Raw genomic sequence first — 19,931 nt, 5'->3', positions numbered from 1 at the left:
AGTTTCTTTATGGTACGCAAAACATGTAGGTCTTCTGCTCTTGATAACGCTTTTCTTATTCACAAATAACTGTTGCAGTAAAACTGCTGACGTACAGGTGTGTTGTGGACTGCAAACAAGCATGGCCACTGTGCCTATCTTATGTCTTTGAAAAGCTGTAAGAAGTTGTCTTAGGTATGGATGATCGCCGTGCCATATGCGCCCATTTGTACTGACCAATGAGATACTCAACTGCACATTATTGTTTGGTATTTCGAATGCCTTGCTTTGCGATAGGTTGCTAATGAAAGCAGTGAATAAGCCACATTTTGCTGCCTACTTATGTTTTGTCGATACAGAAATATAGCTGCGTGGCATGCCGGCAAGCCCGTCTTGCAGAGAAAAAGATAAGTTTTCATACAGATGCGTTACACATGTTGGGAATTAGAAAAAAATTCAAGCCGAAGCGGGTAGAAAACTAAATGTGAAAGATGAAGACCATGTGAAAAATTAAATGCATCGGTGTTGGTTTACGTTGGCGCCTGCATAGAAATTCGTGTGCATAGCAGACGACAAGCGGTATGGCGTTTCACCCTCGCGCATCAACAAAGCCATTGCCATGGAAGCAGGCTTCATTTTTTTTCTTTGTTTTTTTCCTCTCGGAGTTTGGTCTACCCAGAACCAGGGCAGAAAATGGTGCTCGTGACGCAATTGCCCATTCCGTGGGGGCATACCAGCTCACCTAGCTGTGTTTTAGGACTCCTTGCGCTGTACAGACTGCGACGCCGTCAGCTCGTGGAAAGAACATACCGATCGTAACCGTGTCTACATGATTACGTTCACAGATATTGCACATGTGCAAACAATAAACATACGGAAAGGCGTTGCAACTACTTTTGACAGAGGACTCTGTCCACCTCTTTGTGATGATCTCGTATTGCAGATGAATATTTCAGCAAAATAGCAGAACTGGGGCCAGTATCGTGAATGGAGCCAACTTCATAGGAATTGTTCACGGCTAGGCACTCTCAAAACCCCACAATTAGCATTGCAATTTCCTCGGTTTCCATTCAGTAAATACTATTAGCCATTCTCTGCAGAAAAGCGTCAGTACAATCATGTCAAAGCAGTTCTTGAGCTCTCAGCGTTTCTTTATACAGGCGTCGAATAGTGGGCATCTCATAGAAACAAGGAGTATTTCGGGCGAAAAAAATGCAAGCTTTTGCCGCTTTATGGCAAAGTCACCAAGTGCTTCCAATTTGATAACGCACGACGTTCGCTCGCCTACCTACCATCCCTACGTGAACATGCTAGAGGAGGAGACACTTCATCAGAAGAAGTGCGCAAATCGGATGCACTAATGAAACTGCTGTGCGCGAAGATTTCAAGAACCATCAAGGCACTAGTGGCGCATCAACAGCAACACACCGCATTGTTTAGTGTGAACGCGCCTCTCTCTTGCAGAGAAATCTAAGACGATTTCTCTTACTCAGCAATAGAAGCGAGAGTGCGGCCCCAAGAAACTTCCGGTCGCGGGTCTTATCGGTGTACCGCACTGGAAAAGAAAGCGCATTGCCAAGTTCTTTCGCTGTGCAGAAATCATGTTCTTAAGTTTTGAGACAAAATACACGCTCATTACGCTTCAAGACTAATACATGACATTTTACGTTTTCGTCTATTAAAACCAAAAAGTTAGTTCTCTCTCACAAAGCTTAGCTGAAAACAGCTGCCATTGCCGTGGGCGAATACTTCAGCAGATCAAACGCTTCTGAAGAAAAAAATAGAATGTGGAAATCTAGCGGCCAACCCTTTTGTCTGCGTTTTTTTTACGTGCTTATCATCAACAAAAAACGATACATCGACGGCGCAGCTAGTGATACCGTTTGTGAAGTCGACTCTCCTCGTCGGGCACGCCTACCTGCTAATCGCAACGCGGCTTCAAGCACTACTGGCAATTCATCACTGCCATATCTGCATTTGTGCATTTATGTTTTTGTGCAGTTATACATTATAAAACCCAATAACTTGTACTGAATTAACTTTTATTAAAGGGGCATATCTGCGCGCCTACCTAACAGACATAAAATTGTAACCTCAAGCAATGTTCAACACAGGCCATATTATCACAATTTTTGCACCAATGAAATAAAAGGCATGAAGTAAACTTTAGTATACTTAAACGCAGCCTTTTTGTATTGTAATGTTTTGTATGAGCACGCAGTTTTGCAGCTCTTGACCCTCGCGTCATTGTGTGCGTGCGCATGAATTTAGAACAACTGACTCTCCGGCCGTCCGTCAAACTTCACCGCAATGTAGTAGCCCAATTCACCGAGGAGTACTTCGCAAAAATCTCATTTCAGAAGGTCAGCCAAATTTGAATAATTTTCAGTTGGCAATGTCAGCAGGATACCCTCCTAAATATATACAGCTATTTAAAACACGAAGTCGTATCTACTACAAAGTGCCGTAAAAGCGTATGCTATCAGCAAAAAGTATCCCTTCAACGTAGGTAACGAAAAGTTCTTGAACTTCGGCTGACCGTCTGAAATAAAATTTTTTAAAGCGTTGCTGAATAAGTTACGTTAGGGATCTGCAGGGAAGTTCAGAGGATGGCCGAAGGAGCCATGTACAAAATTCACGGGCATGCACAGAAAGACGTGCTTGTGAAGACGTGCCATTCTCTATGCCTTTACTAAAGATCACAATAAATATGTTCACAAAAGTAGCCGGACGGGCTATTTCCAGGGTTCTGGGACCCGACTCTGTCTAAAATTATTAAGTACGCAGGTCTTAAGACAAGATGACATTTTATTGATGTGAAAGCGTCGTTGCGGCGACAGACATCAGAATTTGCGCGATAGTCAATACAATTATTGAGGGACAAAATTTACTAATCAGCTTTTTCCATTTCTTTAGGGAACTTGTCATAGCATATTGAAAGCAGCCGGTACAGAAAGCATGCCAATTTGCCATAGCTTGTGCCTGACACGAGTTTCCAGAAATTGAAACGTCAGCATCTTCGTGACGGGCCGAACGATTCGTCGAAATTTCATATGAACTTACCAGCAGTGAGAATTGGAGGAATTGAATGGATGGATGAAGATGCAACCAAGTCACGTTTCCGTTGCCCATCCATTAGACTATTACTTCTACGATACCTTTATAAGCGTTCCCGTAGCACGCCAAGCTACAATCTGCTACCCAACCGGTCGCGTGCTACGTGACGCCTGCAGCCGAAAGGATGTTCTACATCCGCGACTAAGGACGCGAGTGGAGGTGCTGGCTAACGCAACCATGGTTAACTCTAGTGGACAGATATAAACACCCAAGTGGACGAGTAAAGCGGTGCCGCAGTAGTTAAATTAGATATAGCATTGCGCGCGTAGTGCCAAGACATGTGTTCACATTCATCCCGCGGCCAGTTATATTTAACACGAAAGTGTTTTATTGAACGGTCCACCAATAACTTCGTGCAACGGCTGTGACGTCAGTGCGAACGCGTCAAAAATTTGAAGGCCGCTTAAGCTTCAACTTTTAGAGTGGAACGCAATTGCATTCAGAGATCCCCGAGTGCTTTATTGCACTCCCAGCAACTGCCGCTTTCTTTTTTATTGTGGTAGCAATTATATGGACACTACAGCCACATTTATGCCGTTGCCTTCGACGTCGCGGTTGCCGCCGCCGCCGCCGGCGCCGCAGTGAGGTTCTGTATGAGTGAAAGCCTGTGAGGGTGAACCGGGGAACGTAGGCGAACGTGGTTCAATCCCGCATGCGTGAGCGAGGAACGCGGCCCGGATGCGTGCCCTCTCCTGTCGAGAGTGAGGCAGGGAGGGGAGGCGAGGGAGGAGGTGCGTTCTTCTCCGGCGAGTGCTGCGGTGCCAGGACGTCTACCTCGGCCGCCGCTCCGTATGCAGTGGACGCAGGAGGAGGCAACCGCGGCGTCTACTACAGCGTTCGCCACGTGAATCGCGGACGCTTTAGTAAACGTGTTGGAGGGAAGCCGTATAGGGACTCCTTGCCGGCGCTCGAGTGTCTCGAAAGGAGTCTGCCACGTGCCTAAAATGCGCGCCCGCGTGGGCCTTCTCTTCAAAGCGATCTGCGATGTTTCGACAGTGAGCGTAGTGCCGGTAGCTTTTTATGCGCTGTGCTTTCGAAATTTCGTGCGCGTTGAAACGACAGATGCACGGAGGTAACTTGGCTAGCGATTTCTGCCGCGATTCCTAACTCCAGTGTTTTTACAGAAGTTTCCGCTGTCATCGAGCTACGCGTGTTCATGTTTACCTGCGCGCTTGACAACGTGCTGGTTAATTTATTTAAAACACGTTGTAAGCAATGTGTTACCGCGCCTGAACGATGACGTAGAAAGAAGCAGACGCACAAAGACAGCGCTGTCTCCGTGTGTTTGTCTCTTTCTGCGTCCTCGTTGTGTCACGCTTACATATTATATTATTGTTAATTTAGTTAGTCAGCGAATGTTTTCTAGTTCATGCTGCCGATAAGTCTACTATCCTTATTTCGTGCAGCTATCTACTAAGACACACAGAAAGCTTAACTAGTTGGTAAGGATTCATTATTAGACAGGACAGGACACATTCAGACAGGACACAAGAGTAGAGAAGTGGATAACACGAACGCCGACTATCAGTAAACTTGACTACGCTTGTGTCCTGTCTGCACGCCTCACCTCTTTCTTGCATAATACAGCTATCTACTAATTTGCTATTCCAATCGGTGCTTCGCCTTTGCGGCAGAGCTGCGATATTTTTTATACACCTTCGCCGCCGCGCCGTGCTGCCGCGCATGCGCGGAGGCGAGCGCCATCTGGATGGTGTTGTTGCAAGCACCCGAGCGTAGTGTGCCTCTCTACGATCGGTGAAACGCAGAAAAGGGGGTTTGTGTTTGAGTTACCGCGTACCAGAATTACGCTTTCTCGCATATTACAATTACAGACGAATGCTATCATGTCTGTAGCTTGTGTTTAAGACACGTGTTACTCGGAGAAATTTATTTGTTTAGTGACGCCTGTGCGCCACGCGGAGGGCCTGCGTGTCTTGAAATTATTTTTCGCTCAAAAGAAGTTTGGTGCCGGCAATGGACGCTGACAGACGATTTTCTGCGACGCGGGACCCTTAACACTACCACGTAATATGCTATATCTTGACAGGTACGGCACCGCCACGTAGGAGCGGGGACGGGAAACACTGCATCATAATGCTAACGAGCACCGACAGGGCGCGCTTCGGTAGTCTCAAAGCATTGGAGCCTCCAACCGGGTGCGTGCAATATAGGCCTTCTGCTTTGGTGACGACGTAGTTTCCGCACATGCCTAGCTTTTCGAGTGTGATTAGCCTGTGACCCCTTGTCGCCTACGAAGTTTAGCGTCGACGTTCATCAGCTGCGCTTACACGCCGCCAAGCGCTTCGCTCCCGATGACATCAACTAACGGGTGCTCTAAGTGACGCAGAAGGGTGATGACGTCGGCGGGCGAATCGGGCTTCGGTCCCACGAGCGGCACGCCAGCGGAAGCAGAACTCCGCGTGTTTGTAGTGCAGGCTGTGGACTCTGGCACTCGTATTCCTGAAGCACAGCGCCTCGCAACTGAACTGGCTGCCACAGACACTCGTACCAAAATGCTCGCGCCTTCGCCCAAGCGACTCGGCAGCAGGACACCGTGCGCCAAGCAATCCTGCAACATGGACGCCATCCCGTAAATCCTGCGCCTTTAGCTGCAGCGCATCGTAAGTTCACGAAGCAAACATGCTAACTCACTTTCGTGTTCTACTGATTCCAGTGAAAGAATTATAAACCATAACTTTTTTTCATCCAATTTAATTTATATATTATTGCTACATTGACTCAAAATAAACAAGTGGTTTGCCCTAACCTTTACTTGTTGTCAGTGTGGCTTTCTGCTTTTACACCTTTGACGAGCGGCTTGACGAATGGGCTATGATTCGAGGTCTTTCTTCTGTGGTCACTTGACATGAAATCAATTGAAAAACCCGGCTCCTACCACCTCTGTTCCCTTTTACGCGCAATTTTTTTTCCATCCGAAGCGCTTGAAATTCATAAGTTGCATAAAATTCAGCTAGCCCAGCTTTCTTCAATTCCTTCTTCACTTTTGACTTAGTGCAAGGGCGCTTTGTTGATGTGGTAGGCGATGTGGTAAGCCCGTGCTGACTAGCAACGCTTGTGCAAACCATGATGCGATGACGTGCAGCACATGCTGTCGCAGAGCAAGAAGTGCCCAGTTGGACTCGAAGTGCGTGGATCATCGGTACTAGAGTGAGTCCTTTAGGTTCCGATGAATGCGTTTTTGCAGAAGTCGTTGAACTACCGTGTCAGTGATGAGCGTGAATGTAGCCTGTGCATCCGAAGTGCCTCTGCTATACCGGCACACCATCCTGAGGCCCCGTATAAGGCATCCTATGGCCGTCCTAGGTCTCCATGTAGTGTACACACTTTGAAGTCGTCAGCGGGTAGAAAAAACATGCCGATGCTAACCGTGTGTACATGAGTTCCTTCGCCGATATTGCACACGGACAAACAATGAACATGCGGGATGGCGCAGTAGTAGCGTTTCATGGAACTAGTTTTGCTAGAGGAGGCTGTCTATTTCCTTGTGATAGCCTCGTATAATACATTAATAGTACAGGGTGCTAACGTAGGCAAGTAACACATTGTGAATTCAGCCATCCTCATGGCAATTGTTCATTACTAGATATCCAGAAGACCCCCTGTGATTTGTGTGTCGTGTACACCCTGTGACGTCTTCAGCGTGTGGCAAAAAAGAGCGCTGATATTTTTGTGTATATGACTTAGCCCGCATATGTTGCGCACGTACAAATAATACACATACGGGAAGGCTTAATAGTAGCGTTTCTTGGACCAACTTTTCATAGAACAGGCTCTCCATGTCTTATATTCTCGTATACTATATGAAGCCAGACGAAGGGAGGGTGGACATGTCAATGGAACGAACTTTTCATAGAGGAGCCTCACCATGCTTTAGTGATAGTCGTGCATAATCTCGAATGGCCGTACTGTCAATGGAGCCAACCTAAGAGCATTTGTTCGCTGCTAGTTAGGCTGATCACACATTACAATGGCCCGGGGATCGCCTCAGCTTCGACTTAGTAAATTCTAACAGTCATTAGGTGTATAAAAACAGCAGTATAGCGTTGTCAATGCACTTCCTTTGCTGTGTGAGCCCTTTAATTCACTTTTGTATACTGGTTTTATTATAGCAAGGAGTAATATTTCCGCCGCAAAGTGCTAGCTGTTTCCGCTGTATAACAAAGTCGCAAGGCACTTGCACTTCGGAAGCGCGCTGGCATAACTACCATTCTGCATGAACATTGTGGAGCAGGAGATATTTTATCAAACTAATTGCTGTTACATCTGAAAGGCGAAGCACCCATTTCGATATCAAATTACTAGATAGCTGTACGATGTAAGGATAGCAGTTTTCTAGGTCGTAGAAATTTGTAAACATTCGTTTACTAACTAAATTGCGAATGATAGAATATGTGAGCGTGACTCAACGAGGACGTAGATAGAAACCGACATACAAAGACAGCACTGTCTTCCTGTCTGCTTGTTCCTACGTCTTTATTCAGTCGCGGTTAAACATTCCATCAGGGGTTCAAACCAGCTAGCACGTCAACGCGTTTGTCCAAATTATCCAGCACGGTGTCACGTATGTGCGCACAGGTAGACATGAGTCCATTCCGCTCGATGACAGCGGAAAGTGTCTGAAAACGCCGGACTTGGGAATCACGACAACAGCCGTGAGCCAATTGACCTCCGTTCATATGTCGCTTCAACGTCAACGAAACGCCGAAGGCACAGCCCATGTGAAGCTACCGGCACTACGTGCACCCTGCAAACAACGCAGATCGCTTTCAAGACACAAAAACGCGTTCAACGTCTCTCTATAGACAGTAAATAATTTACATCCTTTATGGTGAAAATTGCGAATCATAACACCCTTGAAGGGTGTTTTCATTCAAGAAACATCTCGTCATCATGACTTTTTGCGAAGCATAGGGCAGTTCTAGATGTCATAACACCCTTTTACCCGCCAAAAGGGTGCACTGACTAAGAATATTGGGGGTGGGTGCAAGGGTGTTTTTGTTTGTTTTTATTACATTCACAAACATACAGTTGCACGAAGAGATAGCGCGTCCCACGGCACTACAAACAAGTGGCGGATCCAGAAGCGGGCCCTCCCCTACCCCAACCCCTTCCCCCCCGAGACATGTCGGGCTTTTAAGGCCGACAAAACTCCTGAAAAGAGTCCTCCTCCAATTCACTGTCCATTTTCATGAGCCATTTTAATTATGTCCTGCGAAAAACCTGTTGCTGAAGCACTACTATCTATTACGTAACAGTGTTCTAGGTGGAACACAGTTCTCAAATGTCGTCACGCACAAATTTCGTAGAATCCAAAAGCGCGCACCTACTTTTTCTAGTATTGAATATTTAACCAAAAGAAAGATGTTCAAAACGTTTTCAGCAAGGCAGAACTAGTCCAGCTCTTGCTTTTGGGATGCGAGGAATGCAACAAAATGAATAGGACACGTGACAGCATGCAGCTGGACGCGCCACAATTGCTCCAAAGCAATGCGGTCGTCTAGGTTTCTTTCAAGCACGACAAAACAGGCAGAAAAGGGCGTCACGAACCTTACGCGGACAAAAGATACGCCGATTCGGGAAGCTTTGACCCCACCTGACATTCTTTCGCCGAATCAATAACCCCAATTCATTCTGCTTCTCTCACGTTTACAAAGAAGGAAGCTTTGTTGGCAAACTTGAGCCTTCTCACCCACCACAATGCTTTGCTCAAGCAGCATCTACTGAAAGAACCGTGCGAAACGCCCATGGCTTCGCGTCTGCGTCAATTTACAAAGCTGGCTGTGCAAAAGGAAACTATTAAGTTTGTAGTTGTATAGGAAAGTTCTACTGGCTTACAAACAGCTGCCAGAACGGAGTGCTAAAAAAGAAAGGGACAAGAATGTGAGAAAATATAGACAACCAACGTACAATTTGCGACACATGGAGTTTTTACAACACCGACTAACAGCGCTATTTACTCAAATATTTCCGCTCCCGAATTGGAGACAGTAGTATTGCCTGCATGAATAGAAGATTAAGCCAATCATTGTAGAGAGAACGAGATTCCAGAAACTGGCGGTGCATTTGCAGAGGCATATTTGTTCACGGAACACTGGCGAGGCATTTTTCAAGTGTGCGTGCTATTGCCCACCTTCCAAGTACGTTGGCGATGTCTTGGCATATGCAGACCTGCGCGAGACTCGCCCGTCTCCCCTAGCGAGACGGGTAGGACAGGTGCACATGCTGAATACGGGAAAGAAATACTTTGTAGAATGAAATTGAATTCTGTCAAAACACCAGAGCTCTGGATGACAGGTTACAGTGTTCACAGGGGCGTTCTGCCAGATTTTAAAGTGAAGCTTGCTATGCCTCCTCCCTCGCCCTTTCCAATTTTGCTGCTGCTGCTGTCACTGCCTTGCCAGCCGCGTCGGTGGGTAGTTTGAGAGCGTGCATATTGTACATGAGAGGGACGCGGGGAAGGCGTGTGCGAGTCCTTTTAGCGAGACGTTCGTGGGCATCGCTACAATTTTCTCTGGAACTCTTTGGCCCTCACAACACCCACTGAAACACCCTGGCCATCGACACAACGCACTCTGGAAGAGTAACTGTGCGTTAGCCCCCCCCCCCCCTCCTCCTCCTCAAAAGTGCCTAGTGCAAAAGGTGCAGCGCTTACTTTTGTACTCACATGCAACAGCGCAAAGGAGATGTAGTATGGTACTATAAGGGGAGACAAGAGAATGCTTAAAGCCAACAGCCGGACGAAAGGGGTGAATAATAGCCACTTTTCGCACGTGGCAGCTCGCATACATGGGATGATCGCCGGAGAAGGTAAGGGCGCTGTCGCCCTGGTCGCTCTTTTGTGCCCCGTGTCCGCTCCAGCGCTAGTCACCTCAGCATGGAATACCAACGAGCCCAGTCTCGCACCCTAAAAACACAAAGCATGCTTCGCTTGGGGTCTCCTCAATAAAAGAAACACTACTTCTAGACAAAGCAACAGTTACGGGCAAACAGTAATAGTTTTACTTCAAGGTATGGAAAGGCACGTTTCTGCTATTTCTAAAAAGTAAGCACCGTGCAGTTTTGTGCACGCGGACAACTTACACAGGGCGTGCAGAGACGCAAAGCCGCACTAAAGCACCGCAGCGTGAAGACGGCAACACGCAAGCGGCTGTCGAGCAAATCAACGCTTCAGCCCCGACGCCATGCGCTCGGGTAAAGGAATTGGACAGTGAACTTTCCAGAAGCTACGAAAAATGTTGCACAACAGCGCCTCGAGCAAACAGGTCTTTCTGTGGTATAACATTTCACATCACATCACGATGGTGGTAGGCCGTGATCATCATCGCTAAATATCTTCAGTGAACGCAAATAGACCAGCAGGCTGCGCTCATGTCGGTTCCCACAGTGCGGGGGATCCGCCTCTCTTGTTTATAAAAATAATAATAAGAGCAATAGTAATAATAATAATAATAATAATAATATTATTATTATTATAATAATAATACACGAGTAGCAGCGACGGTGGTGATCGGACGCCCCCTTATCTGCTTTGTTTTCGCCTTACAGATTCCAACGACGAACCCTCCTGCCCCGGCCTCAGGACAGTTCCAAGTGTGACGTCACAGACTTTTGCGCCACCGCTCTTCTGCCGGCCGAGCTGTAAACGGGTCACACGAGTAGCAGCGACGGTGGTGATCGGACGCCCCCTTATCTGCTTTGTTTTCGCCTTACAGGTTGGTGAAAAACCTACCTTCCTACTTGCCATTTTCTTTCACCACCGCTGCTGCTGCCGTGTTGCTCGCTGCTGCCTTGTTTTTTACCGTGCTCTCAGTTGTAGTGTTAGGAGAAAGATTTCCCATTTTAAACCTGTATGTTGCATAACCTATACCAAGGCTAATATGCCGGAGACATGCCCTGCCTGCAAAGAATGTCTCCCAAGTGACGGACCCGCCATCAAGTGCACCGAATGTGAGTACACCTACCATCTCGGCAATTGCTCTGGTGTCTCTCCGTCAACATATAAGGGAAAAGGCGAGAAAGGTCGCAAAGCGTGGCGATGTCCAGACTGCCGTAAAACAAACGCAGGAAGTTCTGACGCACCCAGTACGCAGCCTGACCTAGCTAGCTGTTTAGCCGGCATAGTTCAAAAACTTGATGCTCTTGCTGGCCTGCCTGACCAAGTCAATGAAGTGAAGAAATCCATCGAACTTATGTCAAAAAAATACGATGATATACTTGAGCAACAAGTGAAACATGATAAAGAAATTTGTTCCTTAAAGAAACGTGTCAGTGCCCTTGAGACCAGAGTCGACGCTGATGATGTGGAGTCGTTGAAAATGACTGTGAACGATCTCGAGTGGCGAAATAGGAAGCTGAATCTTGAGGTGCATGGCATACCTGTGACCAATGATGAGAATCTGATGGAAAAGATGAATGATGTAGCGAAATCTGTGAATTTACCAGAGCTCACTTCGAACGACGTCGATGTTGTGCACAGACTTCCTTCAAAGCCAGGCAAGGTGCCCGGGATTATTGTACGGTTTTCAAAGCTCTTAACTCGTGACATGTGGTTTCAAAAGCGGACAGCCTTAAGAGATGCTCAATCGGATGTTTCAGTCACTGAAAACATGACGCGTCAAAGCCGTGAGCTGTTGCGCTATGCAAAAACTTGGGCAGGTGAAAATGAGTACCAGTATGCTTGGCACCGGAATGGAAAAGTGTTCATTAGAAGGAAACAATACGATTCTGCGATTGTCATTCGTTGTGCAGCAGATTTAGACCAGTTGTGAGGCCAGTAATGTGCGGTAGTACGCGGCACTCTTTCTTCAATGTCTTTTTTTACTGAATTAGTTCCTCTTTCTGACCTCCATAGTTCCATTAAGCTTGATAATCCTCATTGCTGCTCTTGTATTCACGTTAATCTCAGATCTGGCCGAAATAAGCAAGAAGAACTTGACTGTTTTTTCGGCGAAGTGGAAACTCGTTTCAATGTTATGTTTTCGGAAACGTGGTTTACTTGTGAAGGTGACGTTTATGTTGTACCGACGTATAAGTGTTTCTATATGAACCGATCCATAAGAAGGGGAGGTGGTGTTGCAATGTTAGTTTCGAATCTTATGGAATCGGAAATGCTGCCTGAATTTTCTTGTATCACGCCCCATTATGAAGTCTTGGCAGTCAAGTCTGGCACAAGGATATTTTGTGTCTGCTACCGTCCACCGGGTAGCAGTTCTGCTGAGCTTTTTTATTTCTTGATTCATTCCTAGAATTTGTTAACATGAACCAATATCAGTTAATTTTAGGTGGCGATTTTAACATTGACATGCTGGCCAATAATAACACAACAATCGAGTTCAATACTTTACTTAACGTTCACTCCTGTGAAAATGTCATCATGTCACCTACACGGATTACGACGGAATCAGAAACACTTTTAGATCTCTTCATAACAAACTTCAAAACAGATAGCTTGAAATCTGGCACCATCGCTTATGCTCTGAGTGATCACATGCCAATTTTCATATCTGTCAATCTCACTCCGAATTCCCAACGACAACCGGACCAAACGTCATTTTATCGAGTTATAAATGATCAGACGTTATGCGAGTTCAAGGAACGCTTATCTATTCTTAACTGGGAACATGTTTTTGAGAAAACCGACCCTGATGAAGCATACGAAAAATTTTTAGAGATATTTACTGACATTTATAATGCTTCCTTTCGACTGAAGAAATTCTCCCAATCAAAGAAAAGTAGAAAACCATGGGTCGACAAAGATATGTTGCAATTGATAAGAAAACGAGATAAACTTTACAGACTGTTTTTAAAAAGTAGGTGTCCTGAAGCGCTCAAAACGTTCAAAAAATTTAGGAACTTCGTTACAAAGCAACTTCGCATCGCTAAAAAGCAATATATTTATAACCAATTTAATTCAACTGCTGGACAGTCCGAAAACGTTTGGAAGGTTTTAAAATCTATCTTTGGTAATTCTTCCGAACCGACCACAAAAATTATTTACGAAGGGATTGAATTAAAAGGTGCTGACCTAGCAGATGCCTTTAATGACTACTTTCTTTCTTTTGCGGACACATCAAACAGCGATGTAAATCTGTCTAATATGAGTGCCCGAAATAGCGAAACAATATTTCTAATGCCGGTTACAGTAAATGAAGTAATTACAGAATTTTTATCACTCAATAATAGTAAAGCTACAGATGCGGCAGGTTTCCAGATACAGCCTATAAAATTTACTATCGACATTCTTGCACCTTGCCTTGCCCATATCTTCAACTTATCTTTAGTTTCCGGCGTTTTCCCGCGTCTTATGCAAAGGGCAAAAGTTATAGTAATATATAAAAAAGGGAACAAAAATGTAGTGGGAAACTATCGCCCGATATCCATCTTACCTGTGTTTTCTAAAGGCCTCGAAAAAGTTATTCTTAGACGGCTATCTTGTTTTAGTGAAAGACACAACATTATCACTTCAGCTCAATATGGCTTTCGTAAAAACAGATCTACTGAGTTAGCTCTCCTTGCTCAAAAAGAATTCATACTAGAAAATTTTGAATCAAAAAACATGGTACTAGGATTATTTCTAGATTTTTCAAAGGCGTTCGACCTTGTTAATCACTCTGTGCTGCTTAAAAAATTGGATCATTACGGTATTAGAGGCATAGCCCATACGCTGATTGCCTCATACTTGCGACATAGGTCTCAGTTTGTTAGTATTGCCGGTGAATGCTCCCAGTTGAAAGCAGTAGCTTCCGGCGTTCCGCAAGGGAGCATTTTGGGTCCGTTTCTTTTTGTTCTTTATGTCAATGATATTGTCCACATCGACAGCACTGCTAAGTATATAATTTACGCAGATGACACCAGCTTGTTTTTTTCGGGTACTTCAACTGCTGATCTCGCAAATCGAGCTAATAAAACCTTAAAAGAAATAAATACTTGGGCGGCTGATAATCACTTAAGAATTAACGTTAGCAAAACTGCAGCAGTCATGTTTCACCCACGTCACAAACACTTTGAACCTCCTCTAATTGAATTAAACAATACCAGAATAGAATTTGTGCAGTCTGTGAAAACTCTGGGCGTTTACTTTGCAGCAGATATGTCGTGGAATGATCATATTAATTACGTAGTTCAGAAACTTTCCAGAACAGTTGGTATCATGCGCCGCAATTGCTTTAATTTTCCTACATCAGTTAACTTGTTACTTTACCACTCTTTGTTCTCTTCCATAGCCAACTACGGATGTATGGTGTGGGCAACAACAACAGCTGGAAACATTAACAAACTCACTGTCTTACAAAAACGTATTATACGCATTGCATGTAAAGTGCCGTATTTCTTCCACACTGCAGGCCTTTTCCATCAACACAACATTATACAGATGAAGTCCATGTATAACTACAGACTGTGCTATAAATATAAACTCGCCATGAAGAAAAATGATGACTCCTTCCTTAGACTTGCTGGGTTAGAGCAGAGCAGAACTGTGTATGATACCCGCACAACAGAACCTTGGAATGTTAAGAAATGCCGCACAAACTATGGCAAACAAATGTTGCAGCATACCTTACCGACCCTTCTGAACCATTTGTACTGCTACGAGAATATTGATTTATCCAATATTTCTCTGAAAGAATTGCACCAAATGTTCGTGTAGTTTTGTACTGTACAAGTACAATGTACTGCGTACTGAACGTGCATGTCTCATTCTCTGTACCGAACGTACGTGTTTTTTTGTTTTATTTGTTTTTCTCCTCATGTTTTGTTTGATGTTGTACTCCGCCGCCGTCAATGCTGCACTGTAAGAGGAAGCCAGGACCTCTCAAGCTGTCTATACAGCTTTTTCCCTGGCTGTCCTCGCAACACCCGTTGCGGAAATAAACCTTCAACCTTCAACCTTCCCACAGTGCGGGGGATCCGCCTCTCTTGTTTATAAAAATAATAATAAGAGCAATAATAATAATAATAATAATAATAATAATAATAATAATAATAATATTAATAATAATAATAATAATAATAATAATAATAATAATAATAATAATAATAGTGATACTGATTGTTATTAATATCATTAGTGGTAGTTATACGATTCCTCTTGCTAGGGGGAATTTCAGAGCGACCATATGGTGCCTTGGCAGGACGCGCACGCAGGAGGTACGTAGTCTATGGACCAGAGTTTTCGGTGGGAGGTGTCGAATGGTTTGCATTTTTGGAGTTGTCCATATCCAGGGATGAAGAACGAGCTCGAATGTTTTCCTCGCATCACTCTGTCAGTGATCACAGTTCCCACACTTTGCCAAGAAGGAATAAATTGTTGTTGTCATTCAATAGCCTGTAACAGACCTGCACCCTCGCCGAGCAAAGGGATTCGGCGATGGTACAGGGGCAGCTATTGAATGGGAACAATACTAAATTGCTCTACTAGCGGTAGTTTGAGGGCGAAAGTAATTTGGTTGAAAATGACTTGTCTACCGCAAGCACAATATGCCTCGATTTTGAATATATCTTCCTCATGACCCGTCAAACTGCTATTCTGAGCAACTGCAGTAAGACAAAGACCGACATTAGATTATAAAATCGACAACTCACGGTGCTGTCCACATTGAGGAGTCGTAGTATTTGTTCTTTCGTTTGAGTGGTCTTTGGCCTGGCTCGCTCACCCGCACTAAAAAAAAAAGGAAAAGCGAGAACTGGATTCGCTTCCTTTGCATTTTCACGACACCATGCAAAGAAAGAAATACTTTTTGTAGTTGGAAACTTAAGATTTTCGTGTAATTCTGCACATGTGAAATTACGTGGTATCGCCTATACATTTAGAAAGCTATTATCCAAATAATAAAAACTTCTATATCTGTCGTTCGTCCAAGCTATTTTAAATGCTTTAATTTAGGCTAAAAATATAATATTTGTTCTTATGCCTTCAAAACGAAACCTAAATTGCAGTAACTTCCACCGAGGGGTGTCGCCGCTATCGCTGCTAAGTCTCGCGGCGGGCCGCCAGATGCATGTGTGTGTTCTCCGTGACAGTCTTCAAATCGCCCAATTTAGTATTTTTAATTATCGGTTAATGACCCACCAAATTTCACAGTGACATGGAACATAACACAGCAGACGATATTAAAGTCTGCCATCGACGATAGGCTGCAGATGCACAATACATAAAAAGAATCCTGCTAGTTCGCACATGATTTGTCGGGGAAAAATAAATATGGAACATTAGACAGGCACGAAATTTATGTACCACAAATGAATGAAGATGCTTGATCAGGAGGTAGGCAGCTACAAGGAAAGACTAAACGCGCAAGGCCAAGTGAACACACAGGAGGACCAGAGGGCTCAGACGGCAAAGTATTCCGCAAGCCGACTGCGAAATCTGTCATGGTTGAACTGACAAGTAATGTTATCCAGGGGAGCGTTCCATAGACGGCCAGCATAAGGCAGAGCTGAAAATTGAAAGCGGATGTAGTTCCAGAAATGCGGGTGCAGCTGAACTCATTGTGCAGTCTTCGTGAGGGGCAGGATGCTCCTTGCAGATCTTGTAGACCAACTATGTGAATAGACCAGCTATGCGAATCGGATGAATTGAATGGATGGAGACAGCTAGGAGCGAGTAATTCACGCTTCTGTTGGAGGCATTTAGGCTATTATTTCTCTGACGCGTTGAGCAGCGGTCCCGTAGCACGCCAAGGTCCAATATTTCACCCAACCATGTTCGCGTACTACGTGGCACCTGCGGCAGAAAGGATGCTCCACCTCCGAACTAAGGACGTCAGCGGTGGCTGTGACTAACACTCCTAAGGATAACTATAGTAAACACATGTAAACGCCAAAAATTGGACGGTAAAAGCGGCGCCACGGTAGTGAAATTAGGAAGGGCATTGTACGCGCAATGGGAACAGACGGGTTCACATCCAACGTGCGGCCAGTTGAAACCCGTAAAAATATTTGAAAGATGCTTAAGCTTTAAATTTTACAGTGTAATGCGAAAGCATTACACTGCTTGAAGCGCTTCAAGCAACTGCAGCTTTCTTTTTTATTTCTCGATGTTTGCCTCCGCACGCTGCTGCCGCGCATGCGCTGAGGCGAGCGCCATCTGGATGCTGTTGTTGCAAGGAACCGAGAAGGGCGCACCCCTCTATGAATCGTGAAACGCTGGAAAAGGGATTTGTATTACCGCGTAGCAGAATCATGCTTTCTCGTATATTCAACTTACAGTCCGACGTTGCCACGTCTGTAGCTTGTGTTTAGGTTCTACTATACGAGTTTTCTGACGCGTTTTTCTTGGAGAATTTCAAAACACTTTAGTGACGCCTGTGCGCCACGTGGAGGGCCTGCGTGTTTCGAAATTATTTTTCACTCTCGAGGCGGTCGGTGCCGGCGCTGGACGCAGACACCGAATTTTGTGCGACACGGGATCTTTAACACCACCAGGTTTATGTGCTCTATAATGGCAGGGAAGCCACTACCACCGTGCAGCGTGTACGCGAAGAACTGCATCATGAGGCTAAGGTGTGCCGACGGTGAGCGCTTCTGTAGTCTCAGCGCAGCGAAGGCTCCAACGCGGTGTAGCCTGGTGTAGGCGGTGTAGGCCTTCTGCTCAGGTGACGACGCACTTTCTACACATTGTTTTTCCTCCGCCTTTGTAGCCTGTGATGACTCGTGGCCTACGGAGTTTAGCGTCAACATGCATCAGCACTGCTTACACGCAGCCAACTGCTTCGATCGCGATGGCATCAACTAAGAGAACTGCAGCGTCAAGTAGCGCAGAAAGGCAACGACGTTCGCGGGCGAATCTCGTAGCCAGCCTGAAGCTGTACGTCATCGCGTGTTTGCGGCGCATGCTCGGAAATGTGGCACTCGTATTCCTCAAGCTGAGTACGTCGATACTCAGCTGGCTGCCAAACACACTAAGGAACCATACCAGGATGCTCGTACGATCACCGAAGCGATTCCATAGCACGACGCCGCTCGCCAACAGGACAGCTGTACGCCAAGCAATCCGGCAACACGGTCGCCAGCCACCAAATCCTCCACCTTTCCCTGCAGCGGACTATGAGTGCACAAAGCAAACACGCAAGAGATTCTGTGAAGACACGTTTCACTTTAATGTTCTACCGATTCCTATGAAAGAAGGCTAAAACATATCTTTTTTTCATCCCATTTCACTTATTTATCATTGCAACATTTCACTTGAATATACAAGTTATCTCCCCTGCGCATTCCTTGCTGTCCGTGTGTATTGGCGTTGTATCGTTACATCTGAACTGAGCGCTTCGACACTTATTTGTGCCATTGTTCTAGGACTTTTGTTCTGCGCCTTCTCCACATGAAATCAGTTATCTCTTTTTATCTGATTTTCTTGTTCCGTCGGAAGCGCTCGAAATTCATCAGTTACAAAAATTGGAGGACGCTTAAGCTTCGCCTTCAAGAGCGGAACCCGATAGCGTTATCGCATCTCATTCGCACCGCCTACTCAAACGCGCTGCGCCAGCCAAACGTCGCGATCGGCAGAGATAGCCAGGCCCCGACGCGCCATGAAGGCGGACCCGGTCATGGGGCGAGTGGCGCGCCGCGTGTCGGGGCAGCGCCGGCGTACATTGCGAGGAGGGGGTCTTCTGTGTTTGCCGCAAGGTGGCTCTGCGTGTGCGCAGAGCGCAGAAGAAATTTAGCGGAAACGTACTTCGCTACTCGTGAAACTGCGACTTCTGTAAGTTACATGGTCATAATTACCGATATACACCGCAATATAACTTTCTACGGCTCGTTTCTAAGGCAACACCGCATTCACTAGAGGCGATTTTGTCCCGTTTTCAAGGAACGAACTCATGGCTGAGTGGTAGCGTCTCCATCTCAAACCCCGGAGACCCTGGTTCGATTCCCACTAGCCCATCTTGCCAGATGCTTTTTTATTTATGAAGTGCCTTCTGGGATTTATCGCTCACGGCCAAACGCCACTGAAGCCGACACCAACACCGGCTTTTCGGCGAACCGAGCTCCTTAACGCTGTCGCGTTAAAATTCAGCTAGCCCAGCTTTCTCGCATTCGTTCTTCACTTTCCACTGGTGCGGTGGATATATATTGATGTGGTAAGCCCGTGCTCACATAGCAATCCTTGTGAAAACCATGATGCGATGACATTAAATACATGCTGTCGCACAGCCACAAATGTCCAGTTCGATTCGGAGTACGTGCATCGTCAATTCTAAAGTGAGTCAGTTAGGTTCAGATGAATAGATGTTTGTAGAAGGAGTCGGTGACCTACTGTAATGGTTCGGAACGGGAATGTAGCCTTTGTATACGAAAGTGCCAGTCCCATGCGGCCACACCATCCTGCAGGCTCGTGTAGGGCATCCTGTCGACATTTAGGTAGCCATGTAGTGTACACACCGCGACGTGGTCAGCGTGCGGAAAGGACATAACGAATGGTAACAGTCTGTATATGACTTTGTTCCCAGATGTTGCCCTCGTATAAGTAATAAACATACAGGCAAGCGTAATGGTACTGTTCCTTGGAACTACATTTGATAGAGGAGCCTCTCGATCTGGTCGTGATAGTCTTGTATAGACCTTTTTCATGCTTACAAACAGAGTTCCCAGAAGACTTCCGGTTAAACCCTCAGGAACAACGCAAGTTACAATAGCCTATAAACTTACAAGACCCTCCAGCTGGCCCTAGTCTTGTTCGGGAGTTGGATTGTTTGACAATGAAATACATAGTAAAGTGCAACAAAAAAAGCCCGTACAAGAGTTCGACGCATGGAGCACGTTCTTTATATCTGAAAACATCAAGAATATGTGCCTACAGCATACTATGCCGCAAA

General features: G+C 45.5%; 1 long non-coding RNA gene across 2 annotated transcripts in view; it reads left to right on the top strand.

The window, feature by feature from the left end:
• LOC139048486 (uncharacterized) overlaps positions 1 to 19,931 on the top strand; it is a 79,519-nt gene that overhangs the window by 20,508 nt on the left and 39,080 nt on the right. For both annotated transcript variants that reach the window (XR_011507736.1, XR_011507737.1), the window contains exon 2: positions 10,663 to 11,064. This is a non-coding gene — a long non-coding RNA (uncharacterized lncRNA). The remainder of the gene's footprint in view (positions 1 to 10,662; positions 11,065 to 19,931) is intronic.

This window comes from Dermacentor albipictus, chromosome 8 (assembly GCF_038994185.2).
Source record: "Dermacentor albipictus isolate Rhodes 1998 colony chromosome 8, USDA_Dalb.pri_finalv2, whole genome shotgun sequence".
Classification (NCBI taxonomy): domain Eukaryota; kingdom Metazoa; phylum Arthropoda; class Arachnida; order Ixodida; family Ixodidae; genus Dermacentor; species Dermacentor albipictus.
The sequence above is the reverse complement of the archived record's forward strand: the minus strand, read 5'-3'. Positions and strand labels throughout refer to the sequence as shown.